Source organism: Podarcis pityusensis (genome assembly GCF_964106645.2).
Source record: "Podarcis pityusensis genome assembly, chromosome: 8".
Taxonomy (NCBI): domain Eukaryota; kingdom Metazoa; phylum Chordata; class Lepidosauria; order Squamata; family Lacertidae; genus Podarcis; species Podarcis pityusensis.
This window is the reverse complement of record NC_138033.1, coordinates 10,433,653-10,456,513: the sequence shown is the minus strand read 5'-3', so window position 1 is coordinate 10,456,513 and position 22,861 is coordinate 10,433,653. Positions and strand designations below refer to the sequence as shown.

The 22,861-nt window shown below is 45.2% G+C and overlaps 1 long non-coding RNA gene across 1 annotated transcript in view; it reads right to left on the bottom strand.

Moving 5' to 3' along the window:
* The window catches only part of LOC308484605, a 110,899-nt gene extending 93,804 nt beyond the window's left edge, over positions 1 to 17,095 (bottom strand). The window contains exon 1 of the long non-coding RNA XR_013990034.1: positions 16,915 to 17,095. This is a non-coding gene — a long non-coding RNA (uncharacterized lncRNA). The remainder of the gene's footprint in view (positions 1 to 16,914) is intronic.
* Between the last annotated feature and the right edge of the window lie 5,766 nt (positions 17,096 to 22,861).

The following is a 22,861-nucleotide window of genomic DNA, read 5'->3' as shown; positions in this document are numbered from 1 at the left end:
CGACAAGGGCACAGGGCAGAGATAGAACCATAGAATCGTACCTGGCATGTTGTACACTGAAAGAAAATTATATGAAAATGATGTACCGGTGGTATTTGACTCTAGAAAGTTAGCAAAAATGTATAAGACAAGCACAAATATCTGCTGGAAATGTAAAGAAAAAGTAGGCGCCTTTTATCATATGTGGTGGTCATGTAAGGTAATAAAGGCCTTTTGGGAAATGATATATACTGAACTGAAAAAAATGTTTAAAATAACTTTTGTTTAAAAAACCCCCAAACCAGAAGCTTTTTTATTAGGAATTGTAGGTAATGAGATCCAAAAGGATTCTTCTCTACCAGAGAAGAATGGCAAACTAAGCTGTTGGACTATTCTGAAATGGCAAAACTGACCGGAAAGCTCAGGAACCAAGAAGACCAAAACTTCAATAAAGAATGGAAAAAAATTATAATTTACTTGAGAGACCACTGTAAGCAGATGGAAACCTTAGCAGGATTGCAATAACACTTGTAATGTAGAAGATATTATGGAAAAAAGGGAGAGACATAAAAGGTGGATGATGAAATAATATACAGTTGAAATGGTTTATAATAGGACCCATGAAGGTGGGAAGTCTAGAGATTCAGAGAAATCTCCCAATATGGATGTTTTTTGTATTGTTATAACTCTGTAATTGTAAAATCAAATAAAAATTATTATTATTTAAAAAGAATAATAGAATCATAGAATTGTCGTGTGGAAGTGGAAGTGACTCAGAGGAGGAACCTGTGGCTCTACAGGGACTCCAACTCCCATCAGCCCCAGCCAGCAGGGCTTAATAGTGGGGGATGATGGAAGATGGAGTCCGCCAACATCTGGAAGGCTGCATGTTCCCCATCCCTGCTGTCCTCATGTCAAAATTCTCCCTTTTTGACCTGCTAAATGAAAGGGCCAGTTTAATCGATAGCTCTTGTCAGCTTAGGGACGCGGGTGGCGCTGTGGGTTAAACCACAGAGCCTAGGACTTGCCGATCAGAAAGTCAGTGGTTCGAATCCCCGCAACAGGGTGAGCTCCCATTGTTCGGTCCCTGCTCCTGCCAACCTAGCAGTTCAAAAGCACGCCAAAGTGCAAGTAGATACATAGGTACTGCTCCAGCGGGAAGGTAAACGGTGTTTCCATGCACGGCTCTGATTCGCCAGAAGCAGCTTAGTCATGCTGGCCACATGACCCGGAAGCTGTACGCCGGCTCCCTAGGCCAATAAAGCGAGATGAGCGCCGCAACCACAGAGTTGGTCACGACTGGACCTAATGGTCAGGGGTCCCTTTACCTTTACCTTTACCTTGTCAGCTTAGACTGCCAAACATAATAATTTAAACCCCGTCTGGGTCTGTTGTAGAGTTACATCTTAGACAATCAGTCAGTCAGTCAGTCAGACAGACAGATAGATCCCTGTCTGGTTCTTCTCTAGTCTGAGGCTATGTTTTATAGGATGATTTCTGCCTATAAACAACAGCTGAATTTTCAGTCGTCTGAGGAAGAAGCCTGTCAGTGGAGGAATAGGACTGTCTTAGTGGAGATTGCCTTCTCTTTCAGCTCTTAGCTTTTGGCTAGTGGAGAAACGAAACAAAGAAGATTCCAGGAAATGGCATCTAAATAATTCACTGGGAAGGAATGAGATGAGTTGGAGCTGAGCGTTTCAGGAGTGCCCGGAAGGGAGAGGCCTGGAACAAAGAATTGAGAGCACTTAAGAAGAAGAAAAAAACCCGCACCTCAAATTGAGTGGAGTCAATAAGAATGGCATGTTTCGGTAATGCTTCTTGTGAACTTTAAGAACTATGTACCTCCTTACAATGATGGAGATTATTTTCTAGAATGCATCACTTGCCAGTTTCGCTGGTGGGTCATAAGTCACTTTTCTCCCAGCCCTAAAGTAACCAGACCTGATTTTTTAAAAACCTGGTTTGAAAGAATACAGCAGGTGTGTGTGCTCTGACTGTATCACGTCAGCACCACCAGGAAGACTCCCTCTTTTTCTGGTTTCGGTCCTTGCTAAAAGAGGACAGGGTCACACACACACCAGCGATGCTCCTGGGATGATGCAGATGGGATTCAGTTTGATGGGGTGAATTTGGGTTATGCGGTTAAGAGTAAAAGCAAACAAACGAAACCCCGGACTGTTTGCAGTAAGGAAAATGACAGGATAATAATGGAAGTAAAGGTAAAGGGGCCTCTGACCATTAGGTTCAGTCGTGGCCGACTCTGGGGTTGCGGCGCTCATCTCACTTTATTGGCCTAGGGAGCCGGCATACAGCTTCCGGGTAATGTGGCCAGCATGACTAAGGCGCTTCTGGCGAACCAGAGCAGCGCACTGAAACGCCGTTTACCTTCCCGCCCGAGCGGTACCTATTTACCTACTTGCACTTTGACGTGCTTTTGAACTGCTAGGTTGGCAGGAGCAGGGACTGAGCAACGGGAGCTCACCCCGTCACGGGGATTCGAACCACCGACCTTCTGATCGGCAAGTCCTAGGCTCTGTGGTTTAACCCACAGCGCCACCCGTGTCCCAATAATGGAAGTATGGGGTGGCAAATGTGGGAGACAGTACGGTGTAGTGGTTAGAGTGTCAGACCAGGACCTGGGAGGGACCAGGATTCAAATCCTCACTTGGCTCGCTGACTGTCCTTGGGCCAGTCACACTGCCTCTCAGCCTAACCTATCTCACAGGGTTGTTGTGTGTGAACTCCTTGGAGAAAAAGCTGGGGTATAACTGCAACAAACAGACAGGCAAACCAACAAGCAATTGCTTGATGCAATGTTGAATGTATATGCATTACTGGCTTAAAACACAGCTAGGTTGTGTGTGTGTTTTTCTTTCTTAATTTGGATCAAAGCTGGTTTGCTGTATTTCCTAAGTAGCAATGGGTTATATACAAGATAGAGATGGATTGGGGCTGACACAGGATGCGAACTCTGCTTCCCAAACCAACTGTGGGAGCTTGCTGGATGCAGAGTAGACAGGAGTGTGTTGTATAGCCTCTGCAGAAAGAAATTGTGCTACCAATCTTACTGTATGCTTGTGAAACATGGACCACTTATAAATGCCATCTCCAACTCATCGAAAGATTCCATCAACGGTGTCTCCGAAAAATTTTACATATCACTTGGGAAGACAGGTGAACTAATACCAGTGTCCTGGAAGAAGCAAAGATCACCAGTGTTGAAGCAATGATTCTTCAACATCAACTTCGTTGGACTGGTCATGTTGTGCAGATGCCTGAATATCGTGTTCCAAAGCAACTACTCTATTCAGAACTTAAAAATGGAAAGCGTAATGCTGGTGGTCAACAAAAGAGGTTTAAAGATTGTCTCAAGGCAATTTTAAAAAAAAATGTAGTATAAACACCAACAATTGGGAAACAATTGCCTGTGAGCACTCCAATTGGAGAACAGCCTTTACCAAAGGTGTCATGGGCTTTGAAGATGCTCAAACTCAGGACGAAAGGGAGAAACGTGCTAGGAGGAAGGCACAGTTTGGCAAATCCACACCGTGATCAACTCCTGTCCGGAAACCAATGTCCCCACTGTGGAAGGATGTGTGGATCCAGAATTGACCTCCACAGTGACTTACGGACTCGCTGTTAAAACCGTGTTTATGGAACACAATCTTACTCGGCTATGCATGATCGCCAAAGAAAAGCACAAAGAAATGTGAAGGAATGCTCAGTAAGCAATCAATGCTGTATAACATGCCACAAATTATGCGCAAAGAAAGCAGGATGAATGCTCAGTAAACAGGTCATCCGGAGGTGACCCAAAGTTATTGAGGTTACACACCTGTTACTATGCAATTTATTGATGGGGTGGGGGCAGGAGGCGGAAGAGACGGTCTTATTGTTTCAGTATTTGCATGTTCTAGTTCTCTGGTTTTCTGGCAAAGTTAAAAGAATAAGTAATAAGTGGTTCTCTCTGCCTGTTACAGCAGCTTGATTTGTAGAAATTTCAAACTTTCACCCTACTGGAGATAAACTTTAACATGTGCAAACGACGGCTTATCCTAGTTGGTGTTAAGGATAGATTGCCCTCAGAAAGTTCACAACCTTAGTGCCCAAAAGCCCCACAGGTCTGGAAATCAAGGCTGCCAACTTTCTGCCTTACTGCTGCTCTTCTGCATTTAACAGCAGCTGGATCTGCTGACATTAGCAGGTGGAAGAACTTCTCACCTGAAGATTAAGCTGCTTTTGAAGACACAAGAGGTGGCCAGGCCATTTTCTTCCTAACTGGATCAGTGAGAAACTCTCCTCTTCAGTACAACATTTAAATTGGCTTAACCTCTTTAGATCTCAGCAGGGAAGGCCAGATATTGTGGTTCAGTGCAAGGTTCAAAGGCTGCTAACAGAGCCGTCACACCACTCCCACAGCCCTAGGATTGCTGGAAAGAAGCCAAGCTTTGTTTACTACAGTTGTCCTTCATCCCTGGCACGGCTCACCCTTCCCACAAATATATTAGACTCTGTTTTGATGGTATAGGGAAGAGAACTGAGGTTGCCACTGTCTTTTTTTGGCAGGGCTCTTCTGCCTCTATAACAGGCATTTTATGGGTCATGGAAAGGCATTGATGAAGAAGCTTCACCTGTTGAATATCTGCATCAGTTGCAGGGCACAGGAGGCTTTTCAGGAAAACAAAACCCTAGCAGCTTCAGCCGTCTCCAAGCTCCGCCTGGGATTTTCCTCGCTGAATTGCATTAGTCGCTTTGTGGAGGTCAGCTGATATATGGAAAATGGAATCACATTACACAGAAGAAGCGATGCTGTCAGACCTTAAAGCTCTTTGAAAGTCACGATCTTGCCTCTCCTTCCTTTCATTTTTATCAAGGGCATTATAAAAAAATAAAAAATAAATCCCAAGCCCATTACTGACGCACTCTTCAGACAGTTTGTTCTCTAGCTTTCAAGACTCCATTTTATTTCAGGTCCTAAAGAGCCAAGGTTACTTGGGAAACAAAATATAAACAGAGGAGCATGTGCTCTTTTATCGAGTTATGCTTCTGACACAGGAACACACAGCCTTGCAGGTAAATTGTGCTGCGTGTGTTTGCTGATAGCACCAGTGCTGTGTTAGCAGTGCCTTAAACAACAAGTTGACCTGCAAGGTTTTGGCAGCTGCCACTGCTTCTCTCCATGCACTGAAAACCCATGACGTCTGCACAGTGCTTTTTTTTTCCTGGCGGTATGCACAGTTTCGTAGTACCAACACCTCACCCCCACCAAATCAGAGCCTGGATGCTCTGGCAGGGTCAGAGAACCATCCTTAAAGCTTCGTACATCTCCGGATCTTGCAATGCGGTCCTCCATCCGAGTAATTCATGCCAACATCTATATACTAGGGTAAACTCTTTCTCCCCCCCCCCCCATGCACATTTTAGTGAAAGTAGCATTGAAAATGCATTCTATTAGGGGAAATTGCTTTGCAAAAATCTATATATTAAGAGAAATTCCATGCAAGTGTGTATGCAAGGAGAAATCTCCAGATTTTGCAATGCAGTTCTCCAGCCAAGACACAGGTGCAAACACTAGGGCAGGCATAGGCAAACACGGCCCTCCAGATGTTTTGGGACTACAACTCCCATGTTCCCTTGCTAACAGGGCCAGTGGTCAGGGATGATGGGAATTGTAGTCCCAAAACATCTGGAGGGCCAAGTTTGCCTATGCCTGCGCTAGGGTTAAAAAAAAAAAAAAAGCATGTGTCAAAGTGTATCTATCAGAGAAAATAACATCGAAGAATTGCACTACATTCGGAGGAATTGCTTTGCAAAAATGCTCATATTGGGCAAAATGCAACACTAACATATTTGCGTCGGGAGAAATTCACACGAGGAAGTGGATGAATTTTCTGGAGGACTTTTGATTTTCTTTTATTGCAAACTGATGTGGAAATGAATATGAAAGAAGGAAGGTTAACAACAGGAAGATTTAAAGGAACTATTGGAAACTCAAGGCAGTAGAGATATAACATGATCAGAGCCCCCCCGAACTTGAAGCATGGGAAGTCCCAATAAAAATTTATAATTTGGCAGAATATTCCGACTATATGGTATGTATTTGTATAATTTGGAATATTTAATGCGATTTGATTGGATTGTTAAAATGGAAAAATTAATAAAAATTATTTTAAAAAAACACGAAATGCCAAGAACTGAACTTTGGGCTGGGAAAAGGAGAAACTGAGAGAAACCGAAATGGATCGATTTGCCTCCCCCTAATGAAAAACACCAAGAAATGTAATTATTTTGGGTGCTGATGCTGGCAGGATTTAAGGATTGTTGCACAGGGGCTGGGGTTGGGTTTTTGTTTTTACGTGTGGCTGCTCTGCTCTGTATCCCCCGAATGAGATGCCACTGTACTGCATGCCACATTCTCTAGCTGGCAACCTTTGTCTGATTTCCTCACCGCACAATACTAAATTAAAAGCCAGGAATCCTGGAAACTGTAGGAGCAGGTAGTGCCTCTGAGCTTTGCACAGGCATCGGGCTGGCCTCTGCGGGAGCAGGATACTGGAGCGATTGGCCCGATCTTCTGCTGTCCTTAAAAGCAAACGCTTTGTAGTCCTTGGAAAAAATCATTGTTGGGAGTTTATGACTGGCAGCGTTTGTTAGGCCAGATCCAAATATAGCTCAGCAGGAAAGTACCGCTGGCTGCCCAACCTTATCCAGAGGCTAAACAAAGTGGGGGTGGGTAGGTGGGGTTCAGTTTCCATTGCTCTGAGAATCTGCAGTTCAAACAGCACAGAGAGGAACAAGAGGAGGGAACAGCTGACTTGCTGTCAAACTTGGGACGTTCCCCTCGGATTCATCCAACGCCTGTTAATGGTTAATCATCTCTCTCCCCCTTCTGCACTTCTGCAAGGAGTGCTTCCCAGCTGCGGTTGGTACAGAAAACTGCATCCATCAGTGGTTTTTCCCCTAGCACATTTCAGCCTTTAGTTGATTGATAAACATGTTTCTACACCGCCATATCGTAAGATCAGGGCCGTGTACAACAATAAAGCACCATTAAAACAGGAAAAAATAATCATCAAAACAACTGGTGGATTAAACAGCTGCAAAAGTCTTTTGGCAAGGTGTTCCTGAAAGTGAGAAGCGAGGGTGCCTGTTCCATCTCTTCTGGAAGACTGTTCTGCTGCACGAGGCTGGTGACACTCCATGCGTAGCTTCTGTTTCAGTCCCGGTGGGAAACTAAGTACAATGATCTCAAGGATCACGGTGGGATATAAGGACTGTGGTGGTCATTAAGATATCCTGGATCTAAGTTGTTTGGGGCTGCACCAGTCTAATTTCTGCCTGTCGTGCAGCTACTAAGGGCCTAGGAACCCTGTGGCCAGAGAGAAGGGCGTGAAATCTGCCGTACGGAGCTGTTCACGGGGTTTCATGTTCACGAATCTCCACTGCACTCATCTTGCAACAGCATGTAATACTTTGGTAGCTATGGGGCTGTTAAAACCAGAAATGGGGGGGGGGGCAGTTAGACAACTTCCCCAAAATCCCAAGTCCCCACCACAGCCTCTAACTAAGGCCAAGACAATGACCGTTGACACAGGCACCATACATACACAACAGCAAAGAGGCTCAGAAAAGCAGTCTATAAAATTGTAGCAATAAGCAGAGCATGTGCCCGCAAATAAAGATCAGCTCTGCTGACCGCTCTTTGCTTCTTTAAATTGGCTAGAGACTCCTTCTTTTGCTGACTGGAGAGACACGCAGGGAGTGGCACCCCAATGAGCTGGGCAGTGGAGTAAATCCGCACCCCAGGATTTTCCTTATCAGGCCATAGGCTGGTACATTGCCCTGAATCATAGTGGGTGGCAAAGTCTGGTTTATAACTCTGATCAGCAGTGGTTAGCAGAGGGTGGGTCCTTGCAGGGTTTATGAGGTTTCTCTGAAAACATCTTGCCCTTGAAAAACAAGATTTCTGGTCTTGAGCAGCCACATTTATGGTGCCCTTCACTTGCCTGGGCAAACAACTTGGGTATCTGAAGAAGTGTGCATGCACACAAACGCTTATAGCCAGAACAAACTTAGTTGGTCTCTAAGGTGCTATTGGGACGCAGGTGGCACTGTGGGTTAAACCACAGAGCCTAGGACATGCCGATCAGAAGGTCAGCGGTTCGAATCCCCGAGACGGGGTGAGCGGCCGTTGCTCGGTCCCTGCTCCTGCCAACCTAGCAGTTCGAAAGCACCTCAAAGTGCAAGTATAGGTACCGCTCTGGCGGGAAGGTAAACGGTGTTTCCGTGCACTGCTCTGGTACGCCAGAAGTGGCTTAGTCATGCTGGCCGCATGACCCGGAAGCTGTACGCCGGCTCCCTCGGCCAATAAAACGAGATGAGCACTGCAACCCCAGAGTCGGTCATGACTGGACCTAATGGTCAGGGGTCCCTTTACCTTTACTAAGGTGCTATTGGACAATTTTTTTTAATTCCCCCCCTTCCTTCCTTCCTTCCTTCCTTCCTTCCTTCCTTCCTTTCTGTTGCAATACGTATATGAAATCGTTACATAATGAGAAAGTAAAATACTTGGGGGTTAATATGACCGCTAAGAATTTAAACCTATTTAAAGACAATTATGAGAAATGTTGGTCAGAAGTGAAAAAGGATCTAGAGATATGGTCACACCTGAAGCTTTCCTTGTTAGGTCGAATTGCTGTTATAAAGATGAATGTATTGCCAAGAATGTTATTTCTGTTTCAATCATTGCAAATCTTAGACAAAATGGACTGTTTCAAGAAGTGGCAGAGAGACATTTCTAGATTTGTCTGACAGGGCAAGAAGCCCAGAATAAAATTTAAAATATTAACTGACGCAAAGGATAGAGGTGGATTTGCCCTGCCAGACCTTAAACTTTATTATGAATCAGCAGCATTCTGCTGGTTGAAAGAATGGCTGCTTCTTGAGAACACAGACATTTTGGATTTAGAAGGTTTTAATAATGTTTTTGGGTGGCATGCATATTTGTGGTATGACAAGGTTAAAGCACATAAAGCATTTAAAAACCACATTGTCAGGAAAGCATTGTTAAATGTCTGGATAAGATATAAGGACTTACATGAAAATAAAACCCCAAGGTGGTTGTCACCGATGGAAGCAAAGGCTCAGAAAAGGCTCAATATGGAGGCCAAATGGCCGAAATATTGGGAAATTTTGGAACAAGAAGGAGACAAATTGAAATTGCAGAGTTTTGAGAAATTAAAAGACAAAGTGCGAGACTGGCTTCATTATTATCAGATAATGGAGGCATATAATTTGGATAAGAAAATTGGCTTCTAGGTGGAAAAATCAAAATTGGAAACAGAACTGTTAGAACCCAAAACTAAGATTTTGTCAAAAATGTATAACTTGCTGTTGAAATGGAATACTCAGGATGAAACGGTGAAATCTGCTATGATTAAATGGGCACAAGATCTTGGACATAATATTATGTTTGCTGACTGGGAACAGTTGTGGACCACAGGTATGAAATTTACGGCATGTAATGCCCTAAGAGAGAATATTATGAAAATGATTTACAGGTGGTACATGACACCAGTCAAGCTTGCAAAAATCTACCATTCGCCCGATAATAAATGTTGGAAATGTAAAGAAAACGAAGGTACATTCTTTCACCTTTGGTGGACGTGCCCAAGGATTAAGGCTTTCTGGGAGATGATATATAATGAATTGAAAAAGGTATTTAAATATACCTTCTTGAAGAAACCAGAGGCCTTTCTCCTAGGCATAGTCGGCCAATTGGTGCCAAAGAAGGACAGAACTTTTTTTATGTATGCCACAACAGCAGCAAGAATTCTCATTGCAAAGTATTGGAAGACACAAGATCTACCCACCTTGGAAGAATGGCAGATGAAGGTGATGGACTATATGGAATTGGCGGAAATGACTGGCAGAATCCGAGACCAGGGAGAAGAGTCGATGGAAGAAGATTGGAAAAAGTTTAAAGACTATTTACAGAAATATTGCAAAATTAATGAATGTTAGAATGATGTTGGATAGAAACTAAGTGGTCTTTAGCTGAAATGTTATAAGGGAATATGAAAAAATGGTTTATTAATAGGTTAAAATCTAAAACTACAATATTTTATGATTAATGATTAGGATACATAAAGAGGGGAGGGATTTGTTGAACTAATAATTGAATTGGAATACAAAAAAGGGAGGTGTGAGGAGGTCCTGGAAATAAGCAAATGAAGGATAAGTAATGGAAGGAAGGAATTGTTTTTAACTATTTTTACTTTGTATTTTTTCTTTTTTCTTCTTTTTGTCTTGTAATATTCTGAAAATCTTAATAAATATCTTATAAAAAAAGAAAAGAAATCGTTACATAATGATACATATACATTATATTCGTAAATTCACATTTTTCACATTTCATTATGTACCAACATTTATCCATTTCTTATTTCTTGCCCTGTGTCTTCCCTCCACCCATGCGTGACTTCCTCGTTTTTATTTTATAACTTTATTATTGAGATTGTATTTTTGTATCTTAATTATTAAACATTGACTCTTATATATCTGCTTAGCTTAGCTTTGTGAAATCAGTCTATACATATCAATAAATTCTTGTTGGAGCATGTTTTGGTCATGTATTCTTCTACACATTTCCATTCCTGTTTGAGATTTTGATTAATTTTTTGAAATGATTGAATTAGCAAAAATGACGGCAACAATTAGAATGCAATCTAATTTTTTAATATATTTTGACTGCGTCAGACCAACACGGCTACCTACCTGAATCTGGAACTTGGGCAAAATGAGACTTTTTGATCAAGGAACCTTTGCCTTAACAAGTGACTGGGGGAGAGATTAAGGTGGTCACTTACACATTGCCAAAAGAAGAGAAAACGCATCACTTCGAAAACATGCAAAAGAGAGTGCAGACTTGCATAAAATTTGAACATGCTAGCTTATATATGCAGCTGCTGATTTTGAAACCATTGCTATGATATACATGTTGTTGTTTAGTCCTTTAGTCATGTCCGGCTCTTCGTGACCCCATGGACCAGAGCACGCCAGGCACTTCTGTCTTCCACTGCCTCCTGCAGTTTGGTCAAACTCATGCTGGTATCTTCGAGAACACTATCCAACCATCTCATCCTCTGTCGTCCCCTTCTCCTTGTGCCCTCCATCTTTCCCAACATCAGGGTCTTTTCCAGGGAGTCTTCTCTTCTCATGAGGTGGCCAAAGTATTGGAGCCTCAGCTTCAAGATCTGTCTTTCCAGTGAGCACTCAGGAACATGATATACATAGAAATACCATATTATGAACCTGTCAGCTGAGTGCCTGGTCTGTCTGCCGTCCAATAGCTCTGAAGACTGGAAGCTTCATGGCTCCTCCTTAACCAGACTTTGGCCTCATTCAAACTATACGTTTAAAGCACTGTGATACTACTTAAAAAAGTCATGGCTCCCCCCACAGAATTCTGGGAAGTGCAGTCTGTTAAGGGTCCTGAGAGTTGTCAGGAGAGAGCCCCAATTTGCTAACCCAAGCTACAATTCTCTGAGCCATTTAACCATCAATCCCTTTTCACAGGGAACTCTGGTAATTGTAGTTCTAGGAGGGGAATAGGCGTCTCCTAACAACACTCATGAGGGTAGGGACGCGGGTGGCGCTGTGTGTTAAACCACAGAGCCTAGGGCTTGCCAATCAGAAGGTCAGCGGTTCAAATCCCCGTGACGGGGTGAGCGCCTGTTGCTCAGTCCCTGCTCCTGCCAACCTAGCAGTTCGAAAGCACGTCAAAGTGCAAGTAGATAAATAGGTACCGCTCCGGTGGGAAGGTAAACATCGTTTCCATGCTCTGCTCTGGTTCGCCAGAAGCGGGTTACTCATGCTGGCCACATGACCCGGAAGCTGTACGCTGGCTCCCTTGGCCAATAAAGCAAGATGAGTGCCGCAACCCCAGAGTCGGCCACGACTGGACCTAATGGTCAGGGGTCGCTTTACCTTTTAACAACACTCAGCAGCACCCTTGACAAACTACACTTCCCAGGATCCCTTGGGGTGGGCCATGACTGTTAAAGTGGTATCACAGTGCTTCAAATGTGTCAATGTGGTCTTTGATGGCAGAAAAAAGAGATTGGGGTGTCTTCTGTAATGTGGGAGATCCCTGGGGAGGTACAGAGGTGGCAAGAATCTCACAGGGACATTCCTGAGGGGAGCTGACCACAAGATACCTTTTCAGAGACGTATTTTGGACCTCTCTTCTCTTGAGATGCAGGAGCAAGCACGGATTATTGGAAATCCTCCTTAGCTAAACAGAACGAGGGATCTTTCCTGTCAGCCTGTATTTCCTTTAATAACTATTAACCTGCTTGTTTTCTAAAACTCAGAGTCTCTGGGTGGTTTTATCCAGGGAAAGCATTCTGTCTCAGTTCAGCTTTTGCCAGCCTTCAACTCCAAATGCTAACAGGGACATGGTAGGCCAGGCATAGGCAAACTCAGCCCTCTGGATGTTTTGGGGACTACAACTCCCATCATCCCTAGCTAACAGGACCAGTGGCCAGGGATGATGGGAGTTGTAGTCCCAAAAACATCTGGAGGGCCGAGTTTGCCTATGCCTGTGGTAGGCGCTCCTTTGTCAGATCTTTAAAAGTAGAGGGTGGGTGGTCCATCTATCAGGGATGCCTTAGACTGAGTCTTCTGTAGCAGGAGGGGGCTGGGCTGGATGACCTTTGAGGTTCCTCAGCTGAGATAGAACCACTAGCCTAAATATCTACCTACTAAGCTTGTGGCAGAAATGAATTCCAGGCAGGCGAGTTCCTGTGTCATAGCTTAATATCTAAAAAGATTATCCACATTGACCTTCTTCACACTGCTTTTTCCAGGCCCAGGTCTGTAACTTAAAGCTCTGTGTCTGAGCACCTGTTTTTCTCCTCTGGAGATTTCCTCTGCTATTTTTTTAAAAAATATTTTTTATTAAGCAATTTCAACATAACAAAGTATCAAACCATAAAATCACATACAGTACGTTATTCCCCCCCCCCTTTTTTCTTGCCACTGTTCTTCCGTTGGGACTTCCTCATTCTTCCATCCTTGTGCTATCAAGACTCTTGCTGCTGTTGTAGCATACATAAATTCTTTGTTTTTCTTGGCAGGTCTTGTCCTACAATCCCTAACAAAAATGCTTCTGGTTTTTTTTTTTTTTTACAAATGCCATTTTGAACATTTTTTTCTATTCATTGTATATCATTTCCCAATTTTTTAAAAGTTCTCTACATTCCCACCACATATGGTAAAAAGTCCTTTCTTTTTCTTTACATTTCCATCATATGTCTGACCTGGTTTTATACATTTTTGCTATCTGTACTGGTGTGATAGACCATCTGTACATCATTTTCATATGGTTTTCTTTTAAAAGAGAACAATCTGTAAATTTCACAATTTCCCCCAGTCCTCAAATTGTATATTATGTCCGATATCTTGTGCCCATTTGATCATGACCGATTTGACCTCATCTTTTGTTTCCCATTCTAGCAAAATACTATATGCTTTTTTTCAGCAGCTTCACTTCTTCTTCTATAACTTCCTTTTGAAATCTAGAAGTTGTATAACCAAACCCTTTCTTATTGTCTTCCTTGTACATCTCATGTAATTGTCTGTAGTGTAACCAACTCTGAAAATGATCTTTAATTTCCTCATAATCTTTTAATTTCCATTTCCCTTCTTGATCCTTCAACAAATCTCTATATGTAGGCCACTTCCCCTTTTTGTCAAGCGGTCTCAGTAACGAAGCTTCGATGATTTCCTCTGCTATTTAAAGCTGATTGGCAATTTGTGTTTTCTACAGATGGCCATTTGCTCCGATTGAGCTTTATGGAGAGCGTTTTTTAGTGGAGAAAGCTCTGGTGCAGAACAAAAGGGCACAGACACAGAGCTTTAAGGACCTGGGCCTGGAAGGTCTAGAGGAAAGGTAAGGGCGAAGAAACCCTGAGCTACTAACCCGCTTCCAGGCCCAAACGGGCAAAAACTGAAGAACCAGGGTGTGTAGCTTTACAGAGAGAATAATACAATGTTTGTCTAGGGCAGGGCTGCTCTGTGAATGCATTTCAAAGTTATCTTTTGAAGCCTTGCTCATCATTGCACGTGATATCCCATGCCCTCCAAAACTCCTCAGATGAGAATAGGGACATTTTTCTTTTTAAAATGTTATTTATTTGGTTTTTCAAATTACAATTTTACAGAGAGATATATCAAACATAAATCATAAAAGCAAGATTCCAAGGAATCTCGTGGACTTCCATCCTCGCCTTTGGGGGTCTTATTGTTAATCCTTTCCTCCTGCATCTTTTATGATAATCAACCCTTTGCCTCTTCCATTATGCCCAGAATTCAACCTTAAGTTGCAAGTGATATTCCAATCCTACTAATGGTTTTCACTGTTTACAACGGTCTTTAAGGTAAGTTATAATTTTCCCCCATTCCTTGTTAAAATTTTGGTCTTCCTGATTTCTGACTCTTCTGGTCATTTTAGCTGTTTCAGCATAGTCCAGTAACTTCACCTGCCATTCTTCTCTGGTAGAGACTTTATCTTATTTCCATCTCTAGCCAAGAATAGGGACATTTCTGCCCTTCTCCCCCCCCCCATCCACAACCGACCCTCCTCAACTCTCCATTTTTGTGTCCCCCCCCGAACATTTCCTATCTGAAGAAGGCAAGTGGAACCATCACGACAACAATCAGACACAGCACATACACTGTTCTGAGCAAACCTCTTAATTCTGATTTTTATTTTATTTTATTCTTCAGTGGATTTACAAAAAGAAAAAGAATACACACCAGTAAATACAGCCATACCTTGGAAGTCGAACGGAATCCGTTCCGGAAGTCCGTTTGACTTCCAAAACCAAGACATGGCTTCTGATTGGCTGCAAGAAGCTTCTGCAGCCAATCGGAAGCCCCGGCGGACGTTCAGCTTCCAAAAATAGTTCGCAAACCGGAACAGTCACTTCAGGGTTTGCGACGTTTGGGAGCCAAAACGTTTGGGAACTAAGCTGTTCGACTTCCAAGGTACGACTGTACGTTGTATAAAGGGGAAAGATTAGACCAGGGGTTGGCAAAGTTTACTGGCCATGGGCCAGATCACTCCCATGGGGATCATCTGTGGGCCGGACTGGCTCAACGTGATGCTGGAAATCGCGTCTGCGATTGCCCAGACACCGAAAATCACACCTACGCAGAAGTGATTTTTGGCGTCTGGACACACACAGACGCAATTTCTGGTATTTGTGTGTGCGCAGATGCGTTTTCCAGTGCCGCTCGGTGAGACCCTGTGCTGCGCTGCGCTGGTTTAGCGCAGTGCGCAGGGGACTCACCAAATGGGTGGCTCGGTTCGGGAGTGGCTCGTGGGCTGGTAAAATGGTCTTCGTGGGCACATCCCACCCATGGGTTGGCGACTCCTGGATTAGACGCAGATGCACAAAGCATTTTTTAAAAAGAATAATTGATACACTTTGTGCTCCTCTCAATTCCTACTTTTTTCCTGTCCAGGGTGACCCTGTCTTCCGCCTGCACCTCAGAGCTGGTGTGTCATCAGGGCTGAGCCCTGGCAGTGACAGCCTCTTCTCCTCCTCGCCCGCTCTCCAACAGCCGCAAGAGGACCTCCGGTCGCAACTTGTGTGGTTTGCAGATAGCAGTCGAGCTTCCTTTGATGGAGATGTGACTGTCCAAATTGAAGAACTATGGTGAAGTTTCAGAGGAACTTCAGAGTTTGCTAGAAAACAGTTTGCAAACCACAGCATGTAACTTGAGTGCAGATCTGTAACTTGACTGCATTTCTGACTTTATTTTGACAGGGGTGTTCTGTCAAACACCACCGATGGGTCTGGGACTTGCCTGCTGACCCACCCAGCCAAATGCGATTGATAGGGTAGTACGACCGATGCAAGAGCCCTTGTACACCACCTGTGCAGTCCCACTGGAATATGGACTTTGGGATCCATTTATGGTCCCATGTGATTTCTTATCGCACCAAGATGTGGGTGGAGAACGGAGGGTCCTTCATTTGAGGGGTTTGAGTGAGGAGGAAAATGCAGCAAGCCTTTCTAGCTTGAGAGAGGAGCGATGGAAACAAGCACGCTCTGCCTTAATATATTCTTGAATATATTTTAAATAATCCTCACACACAACAGATGCCTGGGACAGAGGTCAGATTGCGCTTTCATTCTTGTTTCTAAAAATGTCTCCGTTTAACTTTTCCTCACTCATCACGCAAGATAATGAAGGCCGCCTTCTAAAAGACAGCTTGAACTATTTTGAGGCCCGAGGCATTAAAATCCAAATCCGACCCAACTGGTGGTAAAAATACATATGCTGCAACTGTCCCAGTTTGTCAGGTCCTCGTCTCTAGCAAATTGCTCCATTAATTTTGCTTTATTTATCCCTAATGGGATGCCTTGTCAACATTTTGTTTGCAGGGGCTGCTGGCCTTGTTCCTCAGGGGTCCAGCTATCTCCACAGGCTCCGTAGAAGTTGAAACTCAGAGTGCAAAGTAGCTGTTGTATCTTCTCTGTGGGGCATCAATGGGAAGGCATCCTGTGGGGAGCGGTCTGCCGTTTCATAGATTGCAGCTGCTAAGATTTTGGTATTAATATACAGTGGTACCTCGGTTTACGAACTTAATCCGTTCCGGAAGTCTGTTTTTAAACCGAAACCATTCTTAAACCGAGGCGCGCTTTCCCTAATGAGGCCTCCTGCCGCCGATGCCCTTCCACTGTTCGGCTTCCGTTCTTAGACCAAGGTAAAGTTCTCAAACCGGGACACTACTTCTGGTTTTGCGGAGTTCGTAAACCAAATTGTTCGTAAACCGGACTGTTCTTAAACCAAGGTACCACTGTATTGTTGAAAGTATTAAGTAGTGGAAAGAATTTAAATGATTAAGAATAACAGTGGTACCTCGGGTTACATACGCTTCAGGTTACAGACTCCGCTAACCCAGAAATAGTACCTCGGGTTAAGAACTTTGCTTCAGGATGAGAACAGAAATCGTGCAGTGGCGGCGCAGCAGCAGCAGGAGGCCCCATTAGCTAAAGTGGTGCTTCAGGTTAAGAACAGTTTCAGGTTAAGAATGGATCTTCGGAACGAATTAAGTAATTAACTCGAGGTACCACTGTAGTTACTTATCTCCTTGGCTTGGAGGTCGCATAACTTCATACCCTCCAACACTTCTTGGATGAAAATAAGACGTCCCAAGCATAAGCGGGATATTCCAGGATCAAATAAGAAACTGGGATGGCTTCTGTAATCCAGGACTGTCCCTGGAAAACAGGGACACTTGGAGGGTCTGGGGCAGGGGTCAGCAAACTTTTTCAGCAGGGGGCCAGTCCACTGTCCCTCAGACCTTGTGGGGGGCTGGACTATATTTTGGGGGGTGGAGAATGAACAATTTCCTATGCCCCACAAATAACCCAGAGATTCATTTTAAACAGGTACTATTTCTGGGTTAGCGGAGTCTGTAACCTGAAGTGTCTGTAACCTGAAGCGTATGTAACCCCAGGTACCATGTATTGAAACTTTTAGAAGACACCTCAAAGCAGCCCTGTATAGGGATGTTTTTTAATGTTTAATGGGCGGGATATATATATATATATGAATAGGAAGCCCTTATTTTCATCGGAGAAATGTTGGAGGGTATGCATACTCAAGCACTATCTGCAATAAAGGCTGTATACATGCCATATATTTAAAGCACCCACCTCACCTGGGGCCTATAGTTTATTATGGAATTGTAGCTCTGTGAGCAGTAAACAATTATTGTGTGTGTGTGTGTGTGTGTGTGTGTGTGTGTGTGTCTAGCTTTAAATGCACAGTGTGTTCCCAGCCATGGTCTCAATGTTTCAGTCACAGAAATGGGTTCGCAGACCAGACCAGCCTTCCAGGCTGCATCTCCAATATCCACACTGTCTGTCTATGCTTAGGCCAAGCACAGGCCCCTTGCTCCTAGTGGAGGCAAAATGTAGCCCCAGAGATCCATCTTTGGCCTGTCCCATCAGTGGGTTAGAACATCTGCTTTGCATGCAGAAGGTGCCATGTACAGTTCAGTACAGATCGGGCTGGGCCTGCTACCTGCCTGACACCCTGACCAGCTGCTGCCAGCCAGTGCAGGCCACCTTAGCTAGATGGACCCACAGTCTGGGCTCAGCATAAGCTTCCACCCAATGTTCCCCTGGCCTTGTTTTCGCTCCCACGTTGAAGGCCGTGGCCAAAAGACACCAACCCAGCAAGCTTCCTCTAGACATTTCAAACAAATCTGGTTTAAAAATAAACCACGTTTTTAAAATAGCAGCATTACGACCATCTGTATTACCCCTGCTGGGTTTCGGGTCGCATGGGGGATGTGTTGGAACATTTTGGAGTTTCTAAATCTAATCTCGCAAGCGTTTAAGTCTCCATCATACTGGCAGCTGCTCCAAGGCAGCGTGGAGGAGTCCCAGCGCCACTGCAGTGGAGAAGGAAGAAGAAGAGAAGAAGAGTTTGGATTTGATATCCCGCCTTTCACTCCCTTTAAGGAGTCTCAAAGCGGCTAACATTCTCCTTTCCCTTCCTCCCCCACAACAAACACTCTGTGAGGTGAGTGGGGCTGAGAGACTTCAGAGAAGTGTGACTGGCCCAAGGTCACCCAGCAGCTGCATGTGGAGGAGCGGAGACGCGAACCCGGTTCCCCAGATTACGAGACTACCGCTCTTAACCACTACACCACACTGGAACGGAAAGGAAAGTGAGAAGAAGACGCCCACCCGTCCTTCAATAAGAAATTCCTCAGTAAAGTACAGCGGTACCTTGGGTTAAGTACTTAATTCGTTCCGGAGGTCTGTTCTTAAACTGAAACTGTTCTTAACCTGAAGCACCACTTTAGCTAATGGGGCCTTCAGCTGCCACCGGAACACGATTTCTGTTCTCATCCTGAAGCAAATTTCTTAACCAGAAGCACTATTTCTGGGTTAGCGGAGTCTGTAACCTGAAGCGTATGTAACCCGAGGTACCACTGTATTGTAAATTGCACCCTTGGGTTCTGGACTGTGTAAATTCTTCACTTCCAGATGTCCATGCAAAACCGAGCATAAATCCTGACCTCTTTGCATCAAATTTTCAGGAAGCCTATGTGACCGTTTATTGCTCATTCGTTTGTTTGTGAAGGTTACATGACGCCATGCCAAGCAGAAGGTGTCAGGTTCAATCCCAGCACCGCACCTTTAGTTAGGGCTAGTGGAGAACTCTTTCTGAAACCTTGGGGAAACTTCTGCCAGCCAGGGTACACAACACTGAGCAAAATGACCAAAGGTCCGATACAGAATAAGGCAGCTCAGTGGACAGTCTGCCATTTTACAAACTCCTGTGCTCTGTTTTGAACTGTTGGTGACACACCGGAATTCTTTTTTTAAAAAAGTGTATCTTTTACCAAAATAGCAATTATCATCCTGGCTTTGAAATGAGCACAGAACAGGCTGTTTCGCAATAAAGAAAAGCTGCATCCAGAGGGGTGTGAAGGGTTTTCTTGAACGCTTGCAAAACACAGGGGGGTAACAGGATTCCAGAAGAGAACTTTGGAATGAGTCAATACTGTTGTTGAAAGCATGGCTATTTTCATCTGGGAAATGTTTCAGGGCATGTGTTTACACTGTAAACCTCAAGTGATTTTAAACTGGGTTAACCCTCACAGTGCAATTGCCACCCCTCTTTTATTTCATTTTTTAAAAAGAAACAGAGAAATTATGCAAGGGAAGTTTTTCTAGGCATTTTTGAGGTAAGCAGCCAGCTGCTTTTTAAAGGCATAGTATAGCCAGCATAAAGAAGGCTGATCGCCGAAGAATTGATGCTTTTGAATTCTGGGGCTGGAGGAGACTCTTGAGAGTCCCATGGACTGCAAGAAGATCAAACCTCTCCATTCTGAAGGAAATCAGCCCTGAGTGCTCACGGGAAGGACAGATCGTGAAGCTGAGGCTCCAATACTTTGGCCACCTCATGAGAAGAGAAGACTCCCTGGAAAAGACCCTGATGTTGGGAAAGATGGAGGGCACAAGGAGAAGGGGACAACAGAGGACGAGATGGTGGGTGTAATAAATATAGGGGTTGCTTGTGCGTAAGTTGCCGCCACTCCTGGCTAGGTTGCCTTGTTAAACCTTTTCTGTCTGGACAGCCCTTCACTTCGTGACTGTTTCAGTCGCTAGCAGAATCCGTCAGTGGGCGTTTCTTAAACCTTTTCCAGCATAAAAGCTGTTTGACACCAAGTCTCCTCCTACTCTCCCTGCGCAGAAGTCTTCTGCGCAGGGAGGGCGTGGGTAGCGGAGGACCCGTGCTCTCCCCGCTGGTCTCCGGCGAGGAGTCCTGGAGCCCCCTCGCCGATTCCCCCATCTCCCTGGTGTTACGCTGATTTCCTTCCCCAGCTGATGAGCTGCCTCTCTCCCTGCTGGGCCCTTCTCCAGCATCGCTTGGGAGCCTTGCCTCCGCCTCTAGCTCCGATGTCAGTTCCCTGACAGTGGGACAGTGTTCTCGAAGCTACTAGCATGAGTTTGACCAAACTGCGGGAGGCAGTGGAAGACAGGAGTGCCTGGCGTGCTCTGGTCCAGGGGGTCACAAAGAGTCGGGCATGACTAAATGACTAAACAACAACAACAACATAGCCAGCATCACCAAACAGAAGCAGGAAGGTGATTATGTGCCTAAAAAAATTAGAAAACTGGGAATTGAGGCTCTGCATGCTAGAGGTGGCATGGGATTTATTATAAGGCAGGGGTCAGCAACCTTTTTAAGCCATGGGCTGGTTCACCATCCCTCAGACCATGTGGTGGGCTGGACCATATTTTGAAGGGGGAAAAATGAACGAATTCCTATCCCCCACAAATAACCCAGAGATGCATTTTAAATAAAAGGACACATTCTACTCAGGTAAAAACATGCTGATTCCTGGACCGACTGTGGGTCGGATTTAGAAGGTGATTCGGCCGGATCCGGGCCTTAGGTTGCCTACCCCTGTATAAGGCTTGCGGCACCCCCCTAAAAAAACACCTAAGGGTTTTTTAAAGAAAATAGGAAGATGCCTATGGGAAGCCCACAAATCCACCAGGACATTAATTTAACCACATTCTCCCCCCCCCCCCCAGCCCGCATTTGTGATTTCCAGCAATTGCTCTTCACAGACCTAACACTGGAAGATATTTGACATGCAAAATCTTTACTGACATGCAGGTGCGGCAGCAAGAAAAGCTGCCCTGCTGACTTTCAGTTTGCTCATGCAAACTCCCAAAGATGCAAAGCGACAGAAAACTGTGATGCAACTGCAAGGGTCAAAGGGAAGGCGCAGAGGAGCACCTCTGATGGGTGGGAGGGCATGAAGAGGAGCGGGAAAAGGTGAGTTGCGATGGCATCACATTCTAGAGACCAGGGGCCTTGCAAGACAAGCTGCATCTATGGGCTGCAGGACAGTCAGGAAGTGGGGGGAAACGCTTGCCTGGTTGATTGGTCAAGCAGAATACCACCGCACACCCGACCCATAAAACGTCCGAGCTACAAAGGCTTATGCAATCTAACACCCATGCATTGTGTCCTGCAAGAGTGCGAGATGCTATCTCACTGCTCCCTCATGTCTGCAGTCTCAGGCAGGCAGTAAAAGCAGGTTAACTAGCTTCCAGGCAGGCCGCCATTCTTAATGGGTCACGAGTTGTGCAGGCCAGCCTGCCTGACACATTCTCACCAGACCTTCCTGCTGCATTGCTGCTGCTCCCGTTACTCTTAGCAGCAGCCTGATTTGCAGAGATTCATTTGCATGTCATCATGTGACTGAAAAGCTTCACTGCCCAGTTTCAGCAGATCAAACTGTTGCTAAAGGCCCAGGAACAAGAAAAGTCTTATTTTTGTCCCCTGTCAAGTTACGGGATCCTAATGCTTCCCCCATAGCTGTCAACCGTCCCTTATTTGGCGGGAAACTCCCTTATCCCAGCGCCGTTTCCCGCTGCTGTCCCGGACTGATATCTCGTAGATTTCCCGGGTTTCAATGCTGCCTGGGAGAAAAGGGCTACTACCCCCACCTCCCAGCCACCCCCACGGATAAGACCCATCCCCACAAGGGTCTGCTTACATCGCGGAAGGGCTTGGGTGAGCATCCGTCTGTCTCAGGAGATAAGGGAGGTGTGCGCCTTCGGGGGAGAATGTCAGCTTGTTGGAGAGTCGCAGCGCCCGCCACCCAACACACCCAAGATCCCGTAACTCCCAGGGCGCACCAGGAGCTGCAAAGATGATGTGCACTCGGGGGTGGGGGCGATCCGCCTACGGGGCGTGACTATAGTACCATCTGGGGGCTTCCTTCCCCGAACGAAAAGTGGCCAGCTAGCCCCCCCCCCTTCCCTGGACTCCAGCGAGATTTTGGGAGCTCTAAGCAGGCGGAGGTAACCGCGTCCAGCCCATCCTGTTGGGCGGCAGGGCTCACCCCCTTCTTTAAAGGGCCAGCGAGGAGAGAACTATCGCTGCTTCAGCTGCCCGAGGCATCCCTTACGACTTTAGCATGCACAGCTAGATATGCACGGTCTTGCTGGGCGCAAGATCTAGGGCAGGCATGCACTGTTATGGGGGAAAGGAAAGGAGCTGGCTGGCTAAAATCCCTTATTTTGGCTGCCGATCCCTTATTTTTTCAAGGTGGGAATAAAGACCTTCATCAGAAACAAGAATAGGAGGAGGAGACTAGTAGCACCTCCTGTTCTCTAAGAGGCCACTGAATTTGGGGTGTGCTGCAGCTGGAGCAGTAACAGCGAATGATACATTCCTTGGAGGCTGGATCTGCTGCCCCTGGGTATCCTTGCCTCACGGGCAGGCCGGTCCTGCCTCCCCCTCCACAATGTACACAAAAGTC